Source organism: Danio aesculapii, chromosome 12 (genome assembly GCF_903798145.1).
Source record: "Danio aesculapii chromosome 12, fDanAes4.1, whole genome shotgun sequence".
Classification (NCBI taxonomy): Eukaryota; Metazoa; Chordata; class Actinopteri; order Cypriniformes; family Danionidae; genus Danio; species Danio aesculapii.
The window spans coordinates 32301091-32326698 of record NC_079446.1 but is presented as its reverse complement, the minus strand read 5'-3'; the positions used below and the strand labels follow the sequence as shown (position 1 = coordinate 32326698).

Genomic DNA, 25608 nt, shown 5'->3' with positions numbered 1-25608 from the left:
GTAACAAACCATTTAAGTTTAAAAGCTAATCCTAATGAGTACTGTCAATTTAATCTATTTGAGTAAACGAAGCAATTTGAGCACAGTAAAACCTGATAAATGAAGAGAACTCAAACCAACTGAGTACTGGAAAACTCAAGGCAACTCAAACTGTTTGAGAAAACCGATAGCAACAAACCATTTGAGTTAAAAAAAAACAACTAATCTACATGAGTACTGTGAACTTCGTTGAAGTAATGAGGTATTTAATTAACTCATTACCTTTAACACTGAGCTCAAAACTCTTTCAAATGAGTAGAATTAACTTTCAGTTAATTTTGAGTTAACTACACTCATTTTATTTGATAAAGTGGACTGTTAGATAGATACCAAGTTAGATATTGATAAAGAATGAAAATCCAGTTTTTAACTTTTCTATTTCTATTTATTTTTTTAGACACACAATACCATTTAAGAACCGTTAGGAAATCAACATTTGGTAGATAAAAAAAAAAAAAAATCACAACAATTAAAACCATTTGTTACTTTATACAATTGACATAATATAGAATTGTTTTAATAGAATCTTTATACAATATTTTTTCATGTGACGGTATGCATGAGATGGGCTTATAAATAGATTCTTGATTATTATTGCTATTGAGAAGTAACAAAAATCCTTACAAAGGTTTACATCAAGCCTTAATTCCACAGGAATATTTGAACTTAATATTGCCACTGATAAAGATACAACGTACTGTAGGATATTAATCTGATGATAAATCAATAGCAATAGCCTTTCTACAGATTACACAAGAGGCAAAAACACTGGCAGATACATATTAATGATATATAGAACCAGTGTGAGAGTACAGCTGGGTTTATTCATTAGAAATAGTACTTTTTGCTGTGAATATATTGGCAAATATATACGGTAACACTTTAGTTTAGGTCGCAATTCACACTACTGGCTGATTACCTGTCTATTATTAAAATATTAACAGTTCATTAGTAGTTATAAAGTATGATATTATTCTGCATTCCTAATCCCAAAACCTAAACCCAATTTCTACCTTACTATTAATAAGCAGCTAATTGGTCATTTATTAAGCTTGTTAGTTCATGGTTTGTTAATACCGTGAATTGTGACCTAAACTAAAGTGTTACCAAATATACTTCAAGCGACAATTAAATACGTATATTCCCAAACTCACATGGTGGTGCTTAAAAAAATAACTTACTCATCAATGACTGTACAGAAATACTCAAATCCTAAAGCTTTGCATAGAATTAGTCAGTGTTTTCTGATCTATTCTAGGTATACTGTAGCACCTTCCTTTATTGACATTTTACCTCTCTGCGTAGTTATTCCTATTCAATTACCTGATGCGCATCATGTATGTCCAAGAGAGTCATTTAAGAAGTCATTTACCAATACGATGCTCGTGGTACGAATCAAACGCGGATTCAACGGACACCGGTAGTTTTGGAGTTGCACTTTTTGGCCTCTCTGGTTCGTATGTGAAGCGTCTCTGAGTGTTTGTCTCTGGCGCTCTCTTGTGGTTGTCCTCGGTTGTACAGGATTGATCGCAATTGCGGCAGGCACTGGTCCCAGTCCTCGGGCAGCAGGAGCAAAAGGAAGCCCAAACAGATGATGGACACCGCAATGACGCGCACGCTGTTGAGCTGGATCTCATACATGTAGCGATCTATAACTAGAAGATGGAGTAGATAAAGTACGTTACGTTTGAATAATTAATTAATGACCATTTAAAAAAAAGAGATTTATTTGCACTACCATTCAAAAAGTCTAGGATTAGTAATTGTTGGTATGATTAATACGTTAACATTGTAAAAGTAAATCATCATATTAAAATATTTTTTAAAGATCAAGTGATGCTGTCAAATGCATTATTGCTGCCAAAAACATGCTGCTTCACCATCATAGTAGTAAAACAGTCAATATCCGTATGGTAACACTTTATAATAAGGTTGTATTAGGTCATTTTAAATAATGCATTTACTAACATGAACAAACAATGATCAATACATTTATTACAGTATTTCTTCATGTTAGTTAACACTAGTTAAAGAAAATGCAGATGCTCAAAGTTCAACGTTAACAAGCATGAATTTGGATGTTAATAATGCATGGTAAATGTTGATTGATATAATTTAATTAATTCAAGAGTTCACACTTAGCTGATCATTGATTATAAGCTTGTTTGGCATGCTGTCCTGGGCTCCCCCTGGGTTTGCAGGGAGAGAGGGGAGATTGAGCTCAGGTAGATCTCGAGAACTCTCCCATTTATTTGTGGCTAATGATGAATTGCTTTATGATGGAAAAATACTGTTATACTGTAATAATAATACTGGCTAGGACCTTGACTATGGTGGCAATTTAGTTTAGTCCATTTACGTATGACACATGTCTTTGGACAGTGGGAGGATACCGGGGAATCCGGCGGAAACCCACACAAGCATGTGTAGAACATGTCAACTCCACACAGAAATGTTGACTGGCCTGGTAAGGATTAGGAAAAAAAAGGGAGGAATAGGGAAGGAAGCGGGGATTCTTCAAGATGAAGATGACTGTGATATGAAGACTATGGTTATTTATAGTGATTTGGGAATCATCTGATTGGAGCATCATGTATTTGCGAATGTGGGTCCAGTTGTGGTCCATCATAAGCATGTCATCCTCTTGAAATTAGTTTATAAATAAACTTCACACAAAAAAAAGTTTATAAAACAATAAATATGATTTATAAATGGTGTATAGTTCATAATTAATTCATGGCATGTTAACACATTAACTAATGAAACCTTACAGTAAAGTATGATCAACTGTATTTTATAAATGTAGCTTTGAACTAGTTTTGAACATTTTTTTTTTCAAAAACACCAAGAAAAAAATAAATAAACAAACAAATTACTGACTTGAAACTACTTTAAACAGTTGTATTTATTGTGGGGTTAAATGAGTAAAATGTAATTAAAAAAGAGGAATGAGAAGTGCCATCTGACATTTTCCCTCAAAATGAGCATATTATCAGCCTCCTTTGTTTATGTTGAGTTATTTCACTCTGAAGACCATGAAAAAAATGTATTCGTTGCCATAAAAGTGAAAATGCTCATTTTAGAACATTTCAGTTTGTATGTTTTAAATGTTAGATTTTTTTGTTAGCTTTTTTTTCTTCAATTCAGTGAACTTGAATGGTGACCAAAGTTGTCTAAATCCAGAGCTCCACATCTTCACATTCCACTAAAATTCTCCTATTTGATTGATGACAAAATGCATTAAGTGTTTAAAAAATGCATTTGAACTTTTCTGTAAAAACACAGTAGTTTAATTTTCTGCACATTTATAGTAAATGTCATGTTTTATTTATTCATTTGTTCATTTTTTTGTTGCTATATTTGCAGATTGATAGCTCCTAGTCACCACTTCCATTTAATAGAAAAGAGCAGCACTTATATGCTTTTATATGTAACAACATAAAGCTTAGTCAATGATGATCAAAACATTTTTGATGGAGCTTTCACTTTAAAATCAGCAACTGGTTCCAGTATGACTCACCAGCATTGACAGGCACACTGAGGACAACACCCAGAGAAATCAGAGTAGGAAGTGTTATTAAAACACCACAATTCAACAGGAAGTTGAACACTAGGAGTGCAACCAAAGAAGCATGGGTAATTAAACAATGACATTAGAAGAGAAGATACCAAGTTTACAGAATGTACCAAGTTTGTGTTTGTGTATTTGTGCCCATCCTCTTACCCAGCAGTAAAGCGGACATGCCACAGATGCTTGGCCACGGTAAATCTCTGGGTGAAATGAAGTCCTCGGCCCCTGTGAGCAGCAGGATGAGAGGTACAGCGCTAATGAAGACCCAAATTAGCTCCGCCGAGAATGGTAAGATACACCGCTGCTTCACCCAGCTTCGCACTACCCAGAACAAGCTTTGAAAAGGACCTGAAGAAACACATAATTGAATACTCATTTGGTCAGAGTTGTATTACACTCTAAATGTGTTTGTTGGGCTTAATAAGCTCCCTTACTTTGTAAATAGCTGCTGTTGATGCAGACCCAACCACAAGAGAGATGCCAATCACAGAGTAACTGTGGAAACCATCTGCATATGTCATCATCACAATCCCACCGATGGCTAAAACGGCCGCCACAATCTGTGTTGAGATAGAATACATACTGTACGAATGATGTCATTCACTCAGTTGTGACATTTTCAATGCAAAAATTACATTGTTTGTTATGACAACTTGACAATACCAAGACAACAAAACTTGTCATAAATCTGTCATAAACATGAATGTCATAAGGCCATTATAAATGTTATTTTATAACAGCCTTATTATTTTCTTAAATGTTGATACATACAAGCTGAATTTGTCACTAAAATATTGTTACTATATTGATATTAATGACGAAAAAATTTTTTGATGGAGTATTGACACTTTTAATAAGACATTTTTAATGGCAAATAGTTTGTTGCTCTGAAAAAGTGATCAGAAAAATATACATGACACAATTATAATGGCTTCATAACAATCATGTTTTTGACAGATTTATGACAAGCTGTTAAGGTCAAGTTTTCATGACAAAGATAAGATCAGTCGTCATGTATTTGTTTAAAGTGTGTCAAGTTGTCATAACTGTCATCTTTGCATTTAAAATTACATAACTGAGCAAATGACACTTAAGTTGTCATAAGCATGAATAAAATCTCATTCACGTTCATGACGTGTCATGTCATGATTAAAAAGGTTTCATGACCGGAAAATCTAATAGATTAGTTTAACTCCAAAAAACAAAACAAATTTAAAATTTGTTTTAATTGTAATAAAATGGTAATGCTAAAAAAAAAGATCCCAAGGAATACTTCTTATTTTAATTCAATTCAATTCCATTCACCTTATTCTTCGTCTATGAGCAGGCGCAGCCATTTGAATTTTTTTTGGCTCAAGACTTTTGGTCTCATTCACTTCATTCATTTTTAGACGTTAAAAACAGCTCATTCAGCTGCTTGATGTTGTGAACTGATATTTTCTCATTATATTATTCTACTTTGTCTGTATAATCATGCGCGAGTAGTTTGACTGTTTTCTGCAGTTTATTGTTCCTAGTTATTTCTCCCATAAGAAGCTGAATTGAATGTTCTAAAACAATGGCAAAAACGAGGGCACTTCAGCATGGAAGAATAATTTCAATAGGAGTTATATCAACAGTTCTTTTTTTAGAAAGCTCATTTTTTACGCAGTGGATGCCCTTCCAGCTGCAACCCATCACTGGAAAACATCCATACACTCTCATTCCCACATATACACTATGGACAATTTAGCTTACCCAACTCACCATCGCATGTCTTTGGACTTGTGGGGGAAACTGGAGCACCCGGAGGTAACACAGAAATGCCAACTGGCCCAGCAGAGGCTAGAACCAGTGACCTTCTTGCTGTGAGGCGACAGCGCTACCCACTCCGCCACCGTGCCACCTCCTCCTTATAATTATACATGCTAAAACAAACTAAAACATGCTAGCTATATGCTAAAGCCTGCTTATCAACATGCCCGTTATATACATGCTAAAATATGTTATCCATGAGGCAATACATGCTAGCAAAGTTTGAAACATGTTGACATCTGTTGATCGAGGCTAGTGTTAAAACATGCCACCAACATGCTAATGTTGGCAATGTGTTAAATCATGCTACAAGCATGCTTGTTACGGTCAAAACAGGATGATGATGAGGATGTATATTAAATACATACAATTGTTTAATTTTTTATTCTATATCTATCAAAAGGCAGCGTGCATCAGTGTATTTCTATGTATTTTGTATTTGTTTTGTGTTTTATTTTTGTGTGAAACAATTAAGTATAAAACTAATACTATATAAATTTATTGTTGTTGTGATTCAATTTAACAAATTTACCATCAATAAAGATGCTTATTCCATTTTGTTCATTTTCTTACAGGCAAGCTCCAACTCAGAAACTGGCAAGTTTCCCACTTACAACTATGACTTGGTGTCACCCATATGATCTTTCTAATGTAACCTTTATATCTTGTTAGCAACTTGTTATATTTATAACATATTGACAATCATAACAATATATTAAGCTACAAATCAATGTTTTAAAATGCAACTTTTTGTTAGGAGTTTGCATGTTCTCCCCGTGTTTGTGTGGGTTTTCTTCCAAGTGCTCTGGTATCCCCCACAGTCCAAAGACATGTGGTATAGGTGAATTGAGTTGCTAAATTGTCCGTAGTGTATGAGTGTGAATGAGTGTGTATGGATGTTTCCCAGTGATGTGTTGCAGCTGGAAGGGCATCCACTGCGTAAAACATATGCTGGATAAGTTGGCGGTTCATTCCGCTGTGGCGACCCCAGATTAATAAAGGGACTATGCCGAAAAGAAAATGAATGAATGAAATATTTGTTACTACTAAAATAATACTAAATGATACTAAAATAAAACTGAACCACAATAAAAGAATTTTGACATATTCTCACCCGCACTCCCATGAAGCGATCCCGCAGGACAATCCAAGATATGAGGAAGACAAGGCACGACTGCAGCAGAACAGCGCACAGGCATCAGTGGCAGGGATTCTGCGAAGGCCTTGCAGGTATAAGTAGCTGGTGAGAGTCCACAAGACTCCAAACGGAGCCACACGAGAGAGCAGCATCTTCAGTGACAAGCCGTCTTCTCCCAGAAACTGACAACACTCTCTGTTGTGAATCCACACACATGCAGATAAGAACTTTTTCCCCTTAGACATGAAATCCTCTAATTAGAGATGCGCATAAGACCTAAAACATGAATTAGTGCAGCAAATGGATTCTCAGGGGGCTTTGTCCCTATCACAAGTGGAAAATGCTATTTGCATGACACTAACAACTGCTATGTTACAGTTAAGTTAATAAACAGTTCAGTTAATAAACAAAAGCCTATAAATAGTCAGAATTTTCAATATTGTAGGCCAGATTAACTTATGATCATTAAATAATGATTATGCTAGAAAATAAAGCATCTGTGAAGTCTTCATCATTTGCTGCTGTGAAATAAAACACTCTGTCTATTCTTGAAGGGCACACTAAATATTTAAATAATAAACAATTATTCACAGAATTTTGAAGTGCCCATGATATCATTTTTGTGCATGTTTGATATCATAATATATTGAATTATTGAAAATGGCATGTCAAGACGGGGTCTAAAATATTTCAAATGTGTCCACATTCAACCATTTCCAGAGGCAGACAAAAAAATAACTCACCTGGTTTGCTTTTTTTAAAGGAAAACAAAGATTAGCACTGAATACATTCGAACAATTACAAAAGACTTTCCATCTGACCTTGTGTTTTGGAATATGTTTTGAGAAAGTGCACTGAAACAATGTTTCTATACTTTTCTGCGTTGTACTAAAACATACACACTATGAAAATTGTATCTGTATATCCACCTCCAATTAAATTGCTTGCTTTCTTAAAGTCGTGCAACAACATGGGTTCGCTCATTCAATAATGCTTGCACATTAGCACTCCAGTAAAAGTGCTGTAAAAGGTGACAAAATGAGGGAAGGGTCTCAGTGAAATCTGAACACAAGTGGACACAAAAGAGACATTTGATTGCATGTCAATACTAGATGAAAACATCATTGAAAACACAGATGGAAAACAAGAACTTTGAGAGATATTCACTATTTAAACTCAATAAAATCATCCAATTTGAACCCAAACCAGTGAAATCATAATTTTGTTAAACTACACCTACTTCAGAAGTGATGCTTAGCACTAAAAGACAACCTTTAAAATAAGTATGCTGCGCTGACCTCATGAAAAGGCAAAATGCCATGGGACATTGTTAAGAAAATGAGGCTGGGGTCAAGTCCTCTATCTGAGCAGCACAGCGCAACAAAACTGCAAAGTCAACAGTCACAGTTCTGCAAGCCAAATTGAGGTGTCTGCATAAATCCAGACTATTACAAAGTGCAGCACTTTTGCAAAAAACTTCTCATATTGGCATGCAGTGAATTTCAGTATAGAATCAGAAAAAATAAATCTCCTTGTATAGACTGAAACGCAACCCATCTCACCTGAAGCGCTGTCTGGGGGTCTGTCTGTCCTTGCTCCAGCACAGGTGACCCAGGTAGTAGACGGGGAAGATGGCACAGTTCCAGGAGGTGGAGAACCAAGTGAGGGTGAATGGGATATTCAAGCGTCTAACAGTTATTTTGGCCAACTGAGTGCTTCCTGACCAAGACATGCAGATGCAGATGACCATAGCGACACCCCACAGTGCTCCGCGCAGATGCACCGCAGTCAAATGCAAACAGCAGCGGAGCCTCTGCAACCTGTCTGCACAATCTGATAAGGCTGTCCCTGTAGCAGAATGACCATCCACCTTCACTTCCACCTTCTCACTGCTGGACTGCTCCTCCCCTGCAGATACACACAATATTGCATAATACAAAGTCATTCAACGCATTCAAACGCATCGCTTCTTTCAGATAAAAACTTTCATGCAGTGCTACTGGATAAATCTGCATAACAAATCTGATGCTGACAAAGCTGAAATCCAGTACATGAGCAATTAAAGTACCTTTGTAATCTCTTCATGTAAAACTTGAACATTGATTTTTTTGTAACAAACTGCAGAATAAAAGTTTTTTTTAAATACTATAATACTATAAGACTTTTTAAATAATATTAGATTAAATAAACATTTAAATTATAGGTGATATATGAATATTATATATAGTTCAGGTTTAGACAATTTAGTTTTGTTTTTTTATTATTTACAGAAATACCTCTCACCTACCGGCCAGTGATCTTTAAGTTGAAAGTGATATACATAGGGCTGGGTGATCTTCCCAAAATATATACATACAGTTGAAGTCAGAACTATTAGCCCCGCTAAATTATTAGCCCTCCTGTTCATTTTTTTTTTTGCCAATTTCTGTTTAACAGAGAGAAGATTTTTCAGAAAAAGTTCAGCACATTTCTAAATATAATAGTTTTAATAACTCATTTATTTTATCTGTGCCATGATGACAGTAAATAATATTTGACTAGATATTTTTCAAGACACTTCTATACAGCTTAAAGTGACATTTAAGGGCTTAACTAGGTTAATAAGGTTAACTAGGCAGGTTAGAGTAATTAGGCAAGTTATTGTATAACGATGGTTTGCTCTGTAGACAGACGAAAAAAAAAATAGCTTAAAGGGGCTAATAATTTTGACCTTAAAATGGTTGTTTAAAAATTAAAAACTGTTTTTATTCTTGCCAAAATAAAACAAATAAGACTTTCTCCAGAGGAAAAAAATATTATCAGAGATACTGTGAAAATTTCCTTGCTTTGTTAGACATCATTTGAGAAATATAAAAAATTAAAAAAAAATAAAAAAAAAATTAAAAGGGGGTTTAATAATTCTGAATTGTATATTATGTGTAAACTGTATATTATGATCTTACAACACACATCCATGATTCACAATCAAAAGTTCTTTGTATACTTATCTGTTTTCTGTCAATTCGTATACACACTGAGACACTTTGGAAACACACCTGTTCTCGTAATGGTTTGACGCACATGTGATAACTCTATGTCCGTTGTTTTATAAAAGCCATGCCCTATTGTAGAATGCATTTTAATTGTCATGTTATACCTTTTGACTAATTTTTAACTTAAGCTTTCAAGGAAGGGCAAAAAGTGCACCACTTCAAAGGAAAGGAACCACATAGGGCACATATTAAAGACACATGGAAGCTTCCACCATGGATATATCTATCTATCTATCTATCTATCTATCTATCTATCTATCTATCTATCTATCTATCTATCTATCTATCTATCTATCTATCTATCTATCTATATATATATATATATATATATATATATATATATACACATACTTTATTTCACAATTTTGACATTTACTGTGTTCTCAGAATTGCAATATTTAATGCCAAAAAATAAAGCCTTAAACTATAAATTAGCATGTGCTTGAAAGTCACAATGCTGAAAGAGCATAACTATTCAGTTGAGCAATATAATATTTACTGCCAGATATAAAACAAACTATAAAAAGATAGAAAAAAAGCCCTCAATAATTATTACAATTTTTGACAAGAAATATGACTTTAGGCGACGCAATGGCGCAGTAGGTAGTGCTGTCGCCTCACAGCAAGAAGGTCACTGGGTCGAGCCTTGGCTGTGTGGAGTTTGCATGTTCTCCCTGCATTTGCGTGGGTTTCCTCTGGGTGCTCCGGTTTCCCCCACAGTCCAAAGACATTCGGTACAGGTGAACTAGGTAGGTTAAATTGTCCGTAGCGTATGAGTGTGAATGAGTGTGTATGTGTTTCCCAGAGATGGGTTGCAGCTGGAAGGGCATCCGCTGCGTAAAACATGTGCTGGATAAGTTGGCGGTTCATTCCGCTGTAGCGACCCCAGATTAATAAAGGGACTAAGCCTAAAAGAAAATGAATGAATGAATATGACTTTAAAATAAATTAAGATACAAAAATTTTAGCAATCAGCTGTGCATGGCACTGAAGACACTGAACTGTAAAATAGTTTCTTTAAGGCCGTTCATTACTCCTTCTTTTTGTCTTTTTTATCTTCATGGCTTATAGATGGACATTCAGTATGTACAGACCTGAACCTGAAGGACAGAACTGTCAGTACAAGGAGGACAAGGAGGCAGACAGACTGTCACCAAACAACAGTCAGTCAACAGAACGAATGTCTCATTATCATAGACTGTGGTCTGATGGTTAATGCAATCCGAGTGCTGCAGACATTGACCCGAATATCAGAAGGTGATGCTTCAGTGGTTAAAGATTTGGCCTTTAAAGCCTATACTGTAATTAAATATGATCTATTATAGTACATCTATCCATTAATAAAAATAAGCTGAACTGCCCACACTTGGGCACTTAAAAAGACTTTATATAAATTATATAAATTAAATATTACAATATTATTACTATATATACCATGCATACCGTGCAAACATCTTTAAATTGAAACAAACAAAAAAAAACTTAGATACACTACTACTTTTAAATAGTTATTAGAGGAAATATGTAACAGCAAATACAAACAAACCAATAATATCTATTGGTGATCACCTTTATTGCTCTTAATACTCAAAAACCTTATTTAAAGGGACAGTTCACAAAAATATGAAAATTCTGCCATCATTTACATATCTGTTTGAGTTTCTTTCTTCTGTTGAACACAAAATAAAGATATACTGAAGGATTTTGTCAGAAAACAGCACGACTTCCATATTTTTTGTTCTTACTGTACACTGTAAAAAAATCCTGGTTGCCTTAAATTTTTAAGCTGAATCAACTTAACCTTATGAGTTCATTGAACTTATATTCTGTTAAACTGACCTAAAAACAACGTGCACGACTTATAAAATTAAGTTAGAACATGATTAACTTAGCTTAATAAGTTACAATAAACTAAAAACATATGTTGGCATGATTAATTGCACATATAAGTTTTTACAGTGTAGATGTCAAAGGCTAACAGTTTCCAACATTCTTTAGAATATCCTGAAGAAAGAAATATTTATAAAAGTCTGAAAACAACTTGGGGTAAATGGGGAGGAAATTCCCATTTTTGGGTGAACTATCCCTTTAAGGAGCTTATGTACTGTTTAAACTTCAATGAGTTCAATATTAATATCCAACTTGACAGCCACAGCTTTGACAGTCTTCTGTTATATACAGATCGAATGACTAACAATATGATGTATCAATTATTTGCATAAAATATTGATGGCCCCATACACTTTTATTTATGAAAGTGCGAATTTCACAGAGCATTTTAATGTTCGCATTATACTTTGGTTGCATGTTTGAGTTAATAAAAATATAGATTGATTAATATTTCACTGAACTGAAATTGTACGGCACAATTTTTTGAAGTATCGCCAAATATTTTATCACCGGCTATGAGTATCAATATTGTAATGTATTGTAATATTTAGGACTATGTGATATTTAGTTTTTTATTTTTAATAAAGCTGCAAAAATGTTAACAATTCGGTGTGTTTCTGTCAATATGGGGTGCTGTGTGTACATTAATGAGGAAAAAATGAACTTGATGATTTTAGCAAATGGCTGCAATTTAACAAAGAGTGACAAATTTAAGGGGGTCTGAATTCTTTCTGTACCCACTGTATATATATATATACTGTAGTATCCTACTCTTTACACCTATAGACATTATAATGTATGAATTTTTTATCCTCTCTGCTATATACTTCGGATTTTTGCAAAGACCCTGAATGTGCATGTTCTTCATGCTAAGATGCATTCAGTGGAGGAATGAAAATGAGAATTGAGAGAGACCTCGTCTGCCCCTGATGATTCAGCAAAAACAGCTCAGACTCAGTTACCTTCTCATGCATAGTAGAGTCACTGCCAGAGCTGCACATCATAACTCAGGCTGCATCGCTCAAATACAACAACAGATACATCAGGAGTCCCATTTCCTAAACACATATTTTCAGAGTGTGCAAAATGTTCTTGTTTATTTAGTACTGCACAGTATATACATAAATAAAGTAACTGCAAAGTCTCTTCGTCTACAAATGATCTGACTCGACGGTTTATAAAACAGATGATAGATTTGGCCATTTGTGCCTCTGTCAACAGTATTCTTCAGTGTGGCCACAAACAAAATGTTACAGAGAGAGAGAGATTGTGCGTGGGGATGTGGTGGAGCTCAGACTGATGCAGAGGTGTGAAGTTAGTCTATGATCGATGTGTTTACAAAATACAGCAGAGACATTCAACATCTCACATAACATCTACAAAAGTCCCTGTTTACACATATTAAAGAAATAGTTCATCCAAAACTGAAAATTCTGTTGTCACTTCCTTACCATTTACTCGTCACAAACCTTTTATCTTCTTTTTTCCCTATTAAACACAAAAGATGTAAACCTGTAACCATTGACTTGCATAACATTTGTTTTTTTCCAACAATGAAAGTCAATGGTTACGGGTTTGTAACATTCTTCTAAATGTTGTCTTTGTTGTGAACTATCCCTTTAACATGTGTACTGGTGGATTAGATCACAAGTAGATGAGAGAGACATTCATGATTACCACGTTTGACCACATTTCTGATTTTACAGAAGTTTCTGTTCTGATAACTGCAATACTACACTAAATACTGTGGGACTGATCAGACTGTTGTTCTTGGTGGTGTTTTTTTTGCACTTTTGTATAGTCTGCTAAATTTAATACAACTGTATATTTTAATAACCATTCAACTTACTTCCTATTAACCTGCATTTTATTTTGTATTATTTCTTTGTACACACAATAACCAATAGGAAACAAAACTGTTTAGTTAACATTCTTAAAAATAACTTCTTTTTTAATGACATTAGGATTAGTACTTTAAATGATGATAGAAAACATTTAGATTGACTTTTTCTTTAAGGGTTCTCATGTAATTTTCGCGTATAAACATCATAAATCAAGCGCAGTACCTCTGACAGATGCGCTCCACGGCTCATAGCCATAGTAGCCAGTGATCCTCAGTATCCGCTCTTCTATCGAGGCGTTTTGGATGTACTCGACGGATCTCGACGACTTTAACTCTTCATTCAGATCTTCATCAAGGACGAGGGATTTCAGCTGTCTGATCTGAGGACTGATATCTGACAGGCGGCGCGGACTCATGTCCGATGGCTTTCTCATTCCCCTGAAGTTGAAGAAGACGCATCAAAACAGCATGTTAGCAGTAAAGTACACGTTGGAGATACCAAAATGCATGTAAACAAACCGTCCACGCTGCGGCATGGCACTACTGCATTGTAGATAATTGCATTTAAAAAGCACTAAAAAGATGTATTTTAATTCAACGAGCTGCTCGTGCGCGCTCATTTTGGTGCAACTGTAGCCTAGTTTGTTGATTTTTTTTGCTAGCAACTCACTCTGACACAGAGATGTTCTGCTTCAGTCGACACTCTGATGAGCCCATTTTAAGAAGTGACTTAAGAATCAAGCGTTTATAAATTGTACAAAGTCAGAAGGACATCCAGAACGCTGAGGCGGATGGAGACACGAAGACACGACCACCTGTGAACCCAATGCGCCTGCGCTGACAAAAAACTTCATTCCCCTAGTTAATGTAAGCTTCCAATACATCCATATTCTACATCTTTTGATGGCATTTTCTTATCCACGTGGTATAATATTTGATCTTAATATTTGGTAATTGAGCTTAAACATATTCATTTAATTCTATGAAATATTTATGTAGTAGTCTCAAAGACGGTAGAAGTACTGTCTACATTTTTACAAAACATCCAAATTTCCACTTATACCTATGGAAGGAAATGAAAAATCTCTCTGGATTTACAATTTCAGGTCTAAAGTTTTGTAACATATAACTTTGTTTTATTCTGTACACTACTGACATTTCTTCCAAATGTAAAGATTTTTTTTTTTTTTTTGCTTAAAATACCAAAAAGGTCTGATGATGTTTATATTAATTTTCAAAGCATATGCTTTTTAGATGCACATTAATTTGTTTTTTATTTCTTCGGTGAACAGGTAAATTGCAGCAAACACAGCAGCCCAGCACAGCCCATCTGTCTGGCACAGCAGAGATGGCAGTGCATGGCAGGAGGAAAAGAAGGAATCTGGCCATAAGTAGATGAGGAAGGAAGAAGCTCTTGGAAGGTGGTAAGATACCCAGGAAGAAAAAAATGCAATCAAAGCATTTATGATTCAACATTGACCTCTTCCACTCTAGTGCTTTAATTAAAAGTTTAGGACATAAAACTTGCAAATACTGTAAGGTGTCTACTTTCAAATATATTTAGGAAAAATAAAATATGGATGAAATAAGATTCCATCATCCTTTAACGAATTTGTGTATCAGATACTACTAATACTACTACTACTAATAATAATAATTTAGTAATTAATAAGTGAATAATATACATATAATTTAAAATCGCATGCTCATTCTGACCTGTACTCATTAAAATAGATGATAGAATAATTGATCATACATAATTTTATAGACCTTTAATCATTGCAAAGCTTCTTGCTGACAAATGGGTGAAATTAGCACAAGTTCCGAAGAGCAAATGTTTAAAATGATAATTAAGTAGCATTTTGGAAGTCTTTGAATGTGTCATCAAATGATTCCCATTCAAAATATGGCTATTTTTTATATTTAAATGACTGTTTAATTGAATTTTAACTGCGTCACAATGTATTAAAGTCCTTTTTTTTTTTTGGTCAACAAAAAATAAAATAGAATAGAACAGATTCTAATAAATTATACATAATTGTATTTAATAATATATACAATCAAATCAATTATTACATTTGTTTTGTTTCATAAAATGATTCATTTAATTTATTATATTTTTAAAAAGTACATCAATTTGTTTATTTAAATTCAGCCCATATAAATTGTTTCCAGGCAGTTACCTTAAAAAAAAAAGTAAATTCAATGAATTTTTTTTTTCAGTGTAGCAAACCCCCTTTTGACTTTGACACAAAAACTACTGTTTTGTCTAAAACACTCTTCACAAAATTCAGAAAACCCTTGCTAATTTAGACTGCAGTCCGGAATATTAAAAGCCTACATTTGCTAGTGGTTGGGCAAAACTACATTGAAATGTATTTTAAAACAAATACCTGAAGTTTAAGTGTATCAAAATAAACTACAAAATACAGCAGTCACAAATTGTATCGAAATAAAATACAGTATTTTTGTATTTTCAAAATACTGCAAAATACTTTTGTTAAGGAGCATGACATCAGTCCCTTTACCATTAAACTAATGCTTCAATACTCAATGTAAAAACATGATTTCAAAAAATTGTTATCCATTTTTGCAAAAAAATTGTCTCACATTGAAATCTTTAGGCAGACATCTTTCCTCTTCATTTACTATACAGTGCATCTATACCTGCTGTTTAACTACTGGCATTTAAAACAGCCAATGAAGTATTGTAGGAATTGCCACTGTAGGCACTGTATTTTTATGTTGTTTGTTTTAAAGACAAACATTTAGCATCAACAATCCATTCTATTATTTGTACATTATACTGTTTCTTTGAATAGTTTATATATTTTTTTAGTTATTCTTTAAATGGAAGAGTTAATAATGTCCAAAGCACCAATCAGAGGGTGCATTTATATGATGTCATCGTGTAGACTTCCTACAAAGTATTTTACAGTATTTTTTAAATACAAAAATACAAGACAGTAAAGTATTTTGATACAAAGTATTAAGGCATTTCCATTAACCCTATCAAATACAAGTTACATAATACTATTTTGTATTTAAAATACATATTTGAAATGCCTGTATCATAAATACTGCCCATCCCTGGCTAATTAAACTTGTCTTAATAAAATTCAGTCACAGAATAATTTTGCCAGTTAGTCATTAAAGTGCCACTCAGATTACTGTAATGAAAATAAAAGTTGTACCTGTCTTTCTGAGGACCCTGTAGCTGTAGTGGAGTCTCGTCCTCTTTCTGCATTGCGCCGGCACATCATGTGTGGGGATTTATCCCTGCAGTGTGGCAGCTTCACGCTCCACAGCCAGTTTTTGAAAGATGGCTAGCAGTGGGGGTGTGAGCCACAGTCTGTATGTGTGTGTGTGGTGAGCGAACAGGACTTCATTGTAACTGGTTGGCACCTATCGATCGGAAGCAGCGTCTCCACCCCAGCACAAGCCTCAGTCTGGACCTGAGCTTAGCTAAGCAAAAACTTCTGACAGCGCCGTCAATACCCTCCCATTGGAGAACACCGTGGGGAGAAGCCATGAGGTCTGCCCTGCATATGCTTAACTCCAAATTGAGCTTGGCACACACTGTAGCGAGACCTGACATCTAATGAAGCTTGGATAAACACAGGCCATGGGAGAGGGAGTTTAATTGAAAAATCTTGGGTGAGAACTGTCGAAGCACTCTGGTGGAGATTATTCACATTTATCAAGGACGATCCAAAGGCAAAGGCAAAGGGAGACGTTTATATATAACACCTGCGGTATTCAATAGTTGGTTCACTTGAAGGGGAGCTGGAGGGTAAGATGACCGCAGGTGGCACCAAATCTCATCTCGGCATATTTAATGAATGGAGGCGGTCTTGCTAGTTTTGTCATCTCAATATTTGTGGGATTTACTGTAGTCATTTTTTGTTACAGTTTTGATCTTAAAAGAGCTACATTTGTGTCTCTGAACATAGTAATCCATGACTTACATTTTGTTAATAGAACATACTAGCATTTTCTTTTCAGCTTAGTCCCTTTAATAATCTGGGGTCGCCACAGCGGAATGAACCGCCAACTTATCCAGCATATGTTTTACGCAGCGAATGCTCTTCCAGCTGCAACTCATCACTGGGAAACATCCATACACACTCATCCACACACATACAATACGGACAATTTAGCTTACCCAATTCACCTATACCACATGTCTTTGGACTTGTGGGGGAAACCGGACCACTCGGAGGAAACCCACACGAACATACAGAGAACATGCGAACTCCACACAGAAATGCCAACTGACCCATCCGAGGCTCGAACCAGGAACCTTCTTGCTCTGAGGCAATCGTGCTACCCACGGCACCACCGTGACACCTCGTTAAATAATAGTTCACCCAAAAATAAAAGAATCCTCATGATTTACTCACATTCAGGTGGTTCTAATCAAACATTTCTTTCTTCTGTTGAACACAAAGCAAGATAATCTGAACAATGTCGGAAAAAGCAGCCACTTATCCATATTAGGAAGTCAATGGCAGTTTTTTCAACATTCTTTGAAGTATCTTCCTTTGAAACTCAAATAGGCTGGGAACAAGTGTATGATGAATAATCACAGAATTTTCCCAGAAACTATCCCTTAAAAAAATTATAATAAAAAAAATATATAATAAAATATATTTATTTGTGGATAATCATGCTTTAGATTTATACATTTAAACATGGTTGTATTACTGTAGTATAGGGATGTGACAAGATCTAGTTTATAATTCTCGATTAAATCACGTCGAGGTGAAAAGTTGTCTCGTGAGTTGTGATGTTATGATGGAGCGTGTGGGTAAAATTAGCATTGAAGACTGGTACCAGGATTGCAAGTGAACATTTGAACTGCAAATCAAGTGCTTAACACAAACCTGGCAACCCAGGATAGATTTGGAGTTGCATGTCAATTGGTTGGGCAGGCGGGTGTGACGTAACTTTTTTTATTTTTTTTAATCGGAGTTTAGCTACTGTCGCGTCCAACAGAGGCTACAACTGCAGCCACACACATTAACCATGGTTCATAACCATGTGATGGACATGCATTTAGACATGCTGAAAGTCAATCATTGTAAACACAAATCGAATTAATACAAATAAAATGACTTTCGTTACAATTGTTTTAAAACACCTAAATTGTTTTGCATTTAAGTTTATTTTCTATTCATATATCAGCAAATATTTAGCTAATATTTACAATTTTTATATTAGCCCCCCTTTGAATTGTTTTTTCTTTTTTTTATATATTTCCTGAATGATGTTTACAGAGCAAGGAAATGTTCACAGTATGTCTGATAATATTTTTTTCTTCAGGAGAAAGTCTTATTTGTTTTATTTTGGCTAGAACAAAAGCAGTTTTTAATTTTTTAAAAACACTTTAAGGACAATTATTAGCCCCTTTAAGCTATATATTTTATCGATAGACTAAAGAACAAACCATCATTATACAATAACTTGCCTAATTACCCTAACTTGCCTAGTTAACCTAATTAAGCCTTTAAATGTTACTTTAGGCTGTATAGAAGTGTCTCAAAAATATCTAGTCAAATATTATTTACTGTCATCATGGCAAAGATAAAATAAATCAGTTATTAAAAATGAGTTATTAAAACTATTATGTTTAGAAATCAAAAAATCTTCCCTCTGTTAAACAGAAATTGGGGGAAAAAATAAACAGGGGTGCTGACTTTCTGACTTCAACTGTATAATAAAAAACTATTTGCCATTCACATATTAGTAAAAATATTTAGCAGTGTTTATCATGTCCTCTGCATTGCGTTTATTAAAATAGAAGTAAAATGACATTCATTACAAGTTGATTTTAAAGAAGCACCCAAATAGTTTTGCAATTTGTGATTTTTTTTTTGTTGTTGTTGAATAAAAGACTATTTTTCATTCACATATTTCATCATTGAAGATAAAATAAAATCTGGTCTCGTCTTGTCCTTGTGAATCAAATCTCATGTTTTGTCTTTTGTACATGTAAAATATACAAACATACATCCTGATATATCATTTAAGATATTTAAATATTCTAAAATAATAATAATAATAATCAAATTTCAATAGGAACTTAAAGCTATTTGTTCAAATGTTTATCTAAAGACTTTACCACTGCAATGCTTTGCAAACAGTGTGGTTAAGCATTTGCAGATGATCCAGAACTCAACAGCACGTCATATTCTTTAATTAGTCAAAGCAAGCACAAATCACACTCTTTCTGATCTCACTCCACTGGCTCCTGGTTGTAGCCAGAATTAAATTTAATAAACTACTTGCTAATTCACAACAAATGTATCCTTCCACGTGCCACCAACTCAGAATGAACAGCATCCCAAAATGTACACCCTCTGGTGGAATGAGCTGCCAACCTCCACTCAAACTGCTGAAAGCATCACATCTTCCAATGTAGCAGCTGAAAACACAGCTCTTTAGCTGTTCACATCCCAAATCTGCTCTTTTGGATTGAGATCTGGTGACTGTGGAAACCATTTGAGTTTAGTTGACTCACTGTCATGTTCAGAGAACCAGCTTGAGATGATTTGAGCTTGACAATGACAATGTAGCCATCAAATGAAGCAGCATACATTTAGTTTTGTCCAATTTTGGTGAGCCCAAACAAATGAGAGACTCAATTTCCTTCCTCAAATTTACAAGGTGGGTAGAATGTTGTCATAATTTTGGATAGTAGATTGTGGCAGTTAAAGTCCGCATGGAAGCTGTGACCATTTTGTTTTTCTGTATTGTGACGCAGTTAGAGAAAGCGAATATGAAATGAGAAAATGGTGGATGTGCCTTGTTTTTTCTACCGCGAGCTGATTGGATGTAGTAAAGTAGATTTGGAAAGATCAGCAAAAGGGTTTTGGAAGAGTTATTGCAACCAAACAGACACCTCCTCCTCACAATTTATGTTTCTTGTCAAAACTGACAGTTGGACAATACCTCAGATAGACGTAATCTGAGAAATTCACTGAAAACAAACAGCAAGGGCAAACGTTTTTATCTTAATGACATGCACAGATGAATTGTTCACCTTCAAAACTAACAATGTGAGCTAACAAAATCATATGGCTAGTTTTGAATTCATTTGTACTTTAAAAGATGCTAACTTGGTATCCAAAATAGCCAAGAAATGAGTTACCCACTACACCATTACACGACCAGCAGCAGCCTGTGCCTTTAAAACAACATAGGACTAGTTCATGCTAGTTTTTTTACTCCACATTCTTATTCTACCATCTGAATGTTGCATCAGAAATCAGTGGTGCATTCCAACTGAGGTTTATTATCCTCTGAAGGGCACTTCCAAGTGAAAACAATTATATTTATCTGCCATTTTGAAGTGTCATTCCAAATCGAAGTGCACAAACTGGTCACTTTGAAGAAACTTTTAGAATGAAGGATTTTGCAGAGTTTAACTGATAGACACTCCATGATCCTTTGCGCAGGATGTTTATTTTCTTTCAGAAGGGCCTATGCCCTAATCCCTTCAAAGTTTCAACTCTAAAGGCTAAAACCGAAGAGATTAGGGTATAAAGATGAGCCCTTTCAAATGGAATGCAGTGCAAATCTTATCATATCAAGCAACATTTTTTCAACCTGACAGGAGCATCTTCTGCTGCTGTAGCTTATCTGCTTCAAGGTTCAATGTCTTGTGTATTTACAGATACTCTTCTGCAGACTTTGTTTGTACAGAGTGGTTAATTCTTCCCTTTTTGACGCTTGCTTCGAATCTTGACCTACATGCCTAAAATGCTTTTGAGTTGCTGCCATTTGATTGGTTGATTAAATATTATTGGCCTAATACCTAGTTTAACAGGTACACCTAATAAAGTGGTTGATAAGAGTATAAACTTCATATTCACATTAAAGGGGTAGTTCACCCAAAAAATGTGATTGTCATGATTTACTTATCCTCCATTTGTTCCAAAAGTGTTTGAGTTTCTTTTTACTGTTGAACACAAATGAAGATATACTGAAGAATGTTGGAAAGCTGCAGCCATTGAATTCCATATCATGTGTTCCTACTATAGATGTCAATGGCTGCTGGTTACCGCCATTCTTTAGTAAATCTCGAGGCGAACTATCCCTTTAATACTTTGCATTTTTACTGTTTGTAAACAATTGTCTTATTTGTGGACATGTAGTCTCCTGGGGAATTTTAGAAGAGTAACTACAATAAATTATGCATTACCGAGACCTCCTGAGGTATGAAAAAAATGAAAAATTACCATTTGCTGGTAAGTAGTGCATCTAAAATAAAAGATTTCTCATGACTTGAGGGAATTATTCATTTATGTAAGAAAAAGCCCTGAAATAAAAGCTTTACAAGCAAAATGACCAAGCTCAGTTTACCTAGTAATAAGTATTACATTCAAATGAATGCCTAGAGCAACTCAAGAATGTCTTTTACAGTTTCACACACCCTTAGCAACTTATTGAAATCTGCCCTGTTCAAGTTTAACAAGGTGAGCACAGCTGCAGGGCCTTGTTAACATAACCTCGGCTCAATTTCAGCACCACTATTGCAGGACGGCATCACATTTACTCCCAAATAGCAAAGTAAATAACCCTTTAAACAGCGCTGAGCAAGCATCCTGATAGACTGTCAACAGACTCTACAGCTGCTCAGGTCCACAAAGCTGTTTTGGCCTAGCAAAATTAAACGAGTAAACATCTCTGAGGGGTGGAGGAGATGTGTTTAGATTGCATTTATAATGTGTTAAAGTTTATAAATGCTGGGTGTTTAAGGCCATTTCGGGTCATGATACAGTAAACATCCGTCATCTTCTCATCAGCGACATGCATCTAAACAGTCTCTGGGTCATTGCATGTAATGACTTTGGACATCATCTTGGCCACTTTTAATGCTTCCAAACAGTTTGCTCCAATTATAAATCGCCCATTTCTTTAGGTAGTTCATTATGATGTTATTTACCTTCTATGTGCAATTTGATTGGACATCACAGGACAGATTTTTCCAATCCCCATAGACAAGAAATAATAAAGTAGTGACTGCAGGTTGAAGGAAAGTAGTGGAGTAAAAGTACCGATACAACACTAAAAATGTACTCAAGGCAAAGTAAAAGTACTAATTTTTAAAACTACTAAGTAAATTACTAAAAGAAATAATTACTATTATTTCTGAGAAAAACTACTCCAATACAGTAGTTTGAGTATTTGTAATTTGTTACTTTACACCACTGTTTATAGGTTGAAAAATGTTCAAAAACACAGCCAAACTATATTCTCCAGTTTATTTTTTTAAAGTGCGACTCAAAACATCCTTTCAGCATGTGAAACAATTCTGAAACAACAATTTCAGCATCTTTAGGCATGTGCAATAATATTAAAATATAGAACTAAAAACTACAAATGAATGATTAAATAATATGCATTTCCTTCAGGATACACCAAGTCACAATGTAACTTGATGCTCTTTGCTGTGCAATACAACAGTACAGTAACTCACTCAATGCACAACAGCACCTAGCGATGGTGAATAATGTCTAATGCAACAAACGCCACTGCTTCAAAGGAGCCAACATGCCCCCGCAAGACATAAATGCCCTAGAAAAAAATGTATAAAGCAGATTGTTGATTGTCTGATGCCTCTACCGAAAATAGATTTAAATTCCCTTTATGTGTTAATTAAGGAAAGCATTTACAAATATTGTCACCAGGGACCTGCCCCTGTCTTTTCAAAAAGAACCTAGTAGAGGAAAAATATAAGGCAGATATAATTCATGACAAAGATAAAAAAAAAACATGGATTAATCAGACTTTCAAGTAATTCCGAACAACAAAAAACTTGCAGAAAGATGCCCTTGCATTCAAACATGGCCTTTAAAATAAAACATGCCTGATTTCCTTCAATTGGATGGAATGTTTTCCAACACTAAGCAATATCTACAAACTTAACCTGTAAGTAACCTGAAAAGATTAGCATTTACGCTAATACAAAGTGTAAATCAGTAATACGTGATCCCATTGAAGTCACTTAAGAAGAACAGTATATGGAATATGTAAAGCTAGACTAGGACCACTTACCAGTTAACTACTTATTTTCAGACAGGATGGATGGATTCTGTTACATACACACACAAACCCTGATGACAAGATGTTTCTCAGTTCAGTAGCTTCATGAACAATGGCATATAATGTGATTTTGGCCACATACACACTGTAAAGTTTTAAGCTAATTGAATTGCTAATTAAAGGTTTACCCAAAATGTACTGTTTAACCAAAAGTGTACGTTTACTCACACTACACCAACCAAACCAGTTTAAACTCCTTCTTCTGTTGAACACACAAACAAACAAACAAACAAAAAGGATATTTTGAAGACTATTGATATTCATAGTAGTAAAGTCTTCAAAATCTCTTCTTTAGTGTTTGGAACAGGTTTGGAACAAGTGGAGGGTGAGAAAATGATGATAGAATATACATTTTTGGGTGAACTATTCCTTTTAATACATCAAAAAACTTGTATACTTTTTTGCTGGTGGTTCAAACTACTTAAGTAAAATTGTTTAATTGGATTAAACACAAAACAGTTAACTTGAGACAATATTAAGGAATTGTGTGGAATTTTTACAGTGTACGTTGAATCCCCTAGTGACTGCCACAGCGGAATGAACCGCCAACTTATCCAGCATATGTTTTACGCAGCGGATACCCTTTCAACTGCAACCCATAACTGGGAAACATCCATACACCTCCATTCACACACATAAACTACGGACAACTTAGCCTACCCAATTCACCTATACCGCATGTCATGGACTGTGGGGAAAACCGGAGAACCCGGAGGAAACCCACGAGCAGAACATGCAAACTCCACACAGAAATAACCAACTAATCCAGCCGAGGCTCGAACCAGCGACCTTCCTGCTGTGAGGCAATCATGCTACCCACGGCACCACCGTGACGCCCTTCACTATTTTAAACTTTAGTAATATGACAGGTGGTTATTTTGATAAGATCTGCCAACATTAATAGTCAAGACCTACTGTAGCTCATTCCCTGTAATTTCTTGCACCATACATAAACAAGAGACACATAACTCCAGGGTTTATGCATGGTGCATTTAATCCATGTTTATATATGTCAATTAAGCAACACTATGTAACTTTTCTTGCGTTGCATCTTGCATTTTCTTGAATGCAGAAACCTCATTTGGAAACCATTTCAACTGACAAGGTAAAGTAGCATGTTACACGTAATGTCCTAATAGCCTATACACAGGGCATTGCCATAGGTTTATAATGCTGTAAAGTAAAATCCTCCTTATTTGAATAACTGTTCAGATGTGACTGAGTGTATGCTCATCTCACATTGATTCTTGTTTGGGCTTGTGTCTGATCACATTCCCTCTTTGCTGGCTTTGCCATTGTGTTGGTTTTGGAACTTGCATAATTAGATCATTTCAACTTATACTAACTGTAGCTGTTACTTAACTCCACCTCGGCCATGAGCTGAGCAGTCAAATAGGATGAAGATCCTGGATTAACATCTATGTTGATCCTGGAACATCATTCCTGTTTGAAAATGTAATCCATACCTAATCCCAACCATAAACCTACCCACTATTTTTCCCCAAATCTTAGGGGATAAATAGTTGGATAACAGTGATGTAGAATCACATAATCCTAACAGTAAGCCTTATTTTAACATAAACTGTAAACGTATCCCTGAAATCTGATTTGCTCATTGGAATGTTTCAGGGCTAACATGGATGTTGATCCAAGAACATCCAAGAACAGTAAATATATGACGTATGCCATATAGCAGATCACACTATTCCACTCAGACATTTCTATATATTTCTATGGTTTAGCTGAAGGGGTTTATAATCGCCCAAGTACCCAAAGTGGCAAGTGTGGTTTTAGGAGACAGGAGGCTGTTCAGGTATGACTCGAAAGTTATTTCAGCAATAATAGTTCACCCAAAAAATGAAAAATTGACCTTTATGGGTTTTTTTGTTGAACACAAAAGAAAATATTTTTAAAGAGCCCCTATTATGGGTTTTTGAAAATGACTTTTGATGCAGTGTGTAACACAGCACTAAGTGAATGAAAACATCCAGCTGAGGCTTAAATCTGAAAGTGCGCCGCGTTTAAAACTATTGATTCTTAACGGAAATAGTCGACTCAGAGTCGAATGAATGAATCGAGTTAGGTTTGGATCTTTTGCTTGAATGCATCAACGTCGATACTGTACATTAATAAAATATGTAGTTCCAGATCGGGTACAATGTGAACGCACTTTCCCTTTAGACACTAGGAG

At 35.1% G+C, this 25608-nt stretch overlaps 1 pseudogene; it reads right to left on the bottom strand.

Moving 5' to 3' along the window:
- Nucleotides 1-848: 848 nt before the first annotated feature.
- On the bottom strand, nucleotides 849-16554 carry LOC130238687 (solute carrier family 35 member F3-like; annotated as a pseudogene).
- Nucleotides 16555-25608: the final 9054 nt, after the last annotated feature.